At 50.9% G+C, this 2,123-nt stretch overlaps 1 protein-coding gene across 3 annotated transcripts in view; it reads right to left on the bottom strand.

Moving 5' to 3' along the window:
* Positions 1 to 2,123, bottom strand: part of SUN2 (Sad1 and UNC84 domain containing 2) — a 32,693-nt gene that overhangs the window by 19,641 nt on the left and 10,929 nt on the right. Inside the window, exon 1 of one of the 3 annotated variants that reach the window (XM_011978853.1) lies at positions 1,321 to 1,639. The exons of 1 other annotated variant lie outside the window; for it this stretch is intronic. The gene's annotated coding sequence lies outside the window, so the exon portion shown is untranslated. Of the gene's footprint in view, positions 1 to 1,320; positions 1,640 to 2,123 lie in introns of those variants that run through there. One more of the 3 variants, XM_011978854.1, reaches the window with a different exon arrangement.

Genomic DNA, 2,123 nt, shown 5'->3' with positions numbered 1-2,123 from the left:
TTCCCGGTTCAAGTGATTCTCCTGCCTCAGACTCCCAAGTGGCTGGGATTACAGGTGTGCGCCACTGTGACCGGCTAATTTTTGTATTTTTAGTAGAGAGGGGATTTCGCCATGTTGGCCACGCTGCTCTCAAACTCCTGACCTCAGGTGATCCACCCACCTCGGCTTCCTAAAGTACTGTGATTACAGGCATGAGCTACCACGCTCAGTCAAAAGCATTTTTCTTTTTTCTGTTTTTTATAGTAGAGACGGGGTTTCACCAGGTTGGCCAGGCTCCCACCTATGTCCTAATGGTGCTCGCACTCTGTCCCCATGGTGCACATTGTGCTGCCACATCTTGGTAAGATGATGATAAAATGGTAAGTGTCTGCTGGGTCCAGGCTCGTTGTATACCCCATTTATGATTATTAGAAGCAAGGTAGGTATCATGACTCCCATTTACAAGGGAAGAACCTGGACACTGAGGCAATGGGTAACTTGCGTACAGTCCCCAGCCTGTAAGTGACAAAGCCAGGGTTTGGGCTCAGCTCTGACAGGCTGTAGGGCCTGGGTCTTTCTACTCAGCCATAAAGTTTTCCAGTTGTTTCAGGAATGTATTGAAGATTCTAGAATCTTTTTTAGCCCCACACATGTGCAAAACAAGACTGTATACAAACTTGTTACACAACAAATATTTGTTAGCAAACTAACAAAATAGGGAGGAGGAGGGCAGCATGAGTTACAGTCAGTGCCGGTCACCACGTGGGGCAGAGATCAAGGCTCTGGAATTGATAATGAGGACAAAGGAAGCCAGAGTGCAAAGATCTGGCAAAAGGTGGCATTCTGTGACTGGAGGCAGATTAATGAACCGCTAAGGTCTAGACACCCACATTCAAAGTCCTCGACTGCCAACATGAGGAGTCTCAACGTTAGTGCCTCCGCTGGCCTGTATGACAAAGTCACTTGAGAATTCCTAGCACTTGCTTGTGACTTTTGATCACTTCTAATATTCCTGGTTGCTACTTAAATGACCAGTTCTCCGGGTTGCGTGGCAGGTATAGAAGTACACTTCCCAACCCAGGCTGTGGAAACCCGAAGGTCTGGTTAGCCCAGCTAGAAAGTCCTCCTCTGAAACACAAGCAGCCTCATGTCCTGGCCTTCTTGGCGTCTTCCCAGGTCAGATGCCCATCTGGCATCCCCCCCTACTTTTAGCTGGTGTTGGAAAAGGGACCGATTGGTAGTAGGAAAAGCAGGAAGTTGGCCTGGGTCCTTGTCTCTATTCCTGGCCTTATAAGGTAATCCCCCCTCCCCCCTCCCTGCCCTGGCCTGTGCCACCCCTACCTGAAGCCTCCAGCTGCCCACACAGGGACTCCTCTTAGCCCCTGTCCTGCTGAAGGAGGTGACACCTTTGCCCAGGGCAGAAACAAAGCGACATGTTTATACCATACCCAAGCTGCTGCTGGGAAGAACTCAATATTCTGCTGGAGGTTGAGTGGGGAGTGCTGAAAACTGTCAGCACCCGCCTCTGCCCTCCCAGAACTCCCAGAGATGCCTCTTAGTCCTTCCTGAGGTATCCCGGCATCACAAAACAGCTTACCACTGAGTCTGGGTTTCACAAGATGAAAAAGGTCGAGGCCCCATTCTCCAAAACAAGAAGTGAGCCTCTAGGAGCTGAAATCTACTACTGGGCATCAGAACAGACACCACCCCCCCGCCCCACCTCCTCCCCAACAATCAGTTAAGAAACGCTCACCTAAAGCATCCTTCCCCACTTCTCAGCTGCGCGACATGCTTTTCTCAGTTCCGCCCTTCCCCATCACAAACATCTCCATCCATCTTCAGACTTAACCCAGATCTGGGGCATCTTCCTCGTGACATTTCCACTCCCTGGGCACAGTCAGGCCCCACGCCCTTGTGGGACGTGCCAAACGGCCGGTGCTAACTCCCCCTGCCTTCATTCCCACAGGCCGAACCTGCAGAAATTGTCACCAAAGGCGCGCCTTCAAGGCTCTCTAAGTCACACCGCGGCCCCCATTGCTTTGTTTTGTTTTGTTTTGTTTTGTTTTAGAACTGAACAAAACAGGCCTTCCTCCGAGGCCCTGAGTTCTGACAGGCAGAGGCTGGGAACTGCCTGTCCCTGGAAA

Source organism: Mandrillus leucophaeus, unplaced genomic scaffold, assembly GCF_000951045.1.
Source record: "Mandrillus leucophaeus isolate KB7577 unplaced genomic scaffold, Mleu.le_1.0 Scaffold2, whole genome shotgun sequence".
Taxonomy (NCBI): Eukaryota; Metazoa; Chordata; class Mammalia; order Primates; family Cercopithecidae; genus Mandrillus; species Mandrillus leucophaeus.
The sequence above is the reverse complement of the archived record's forward strand: the minus strand, read 5'-3'. Positions and strand labels throughout refer to the sequence as shown.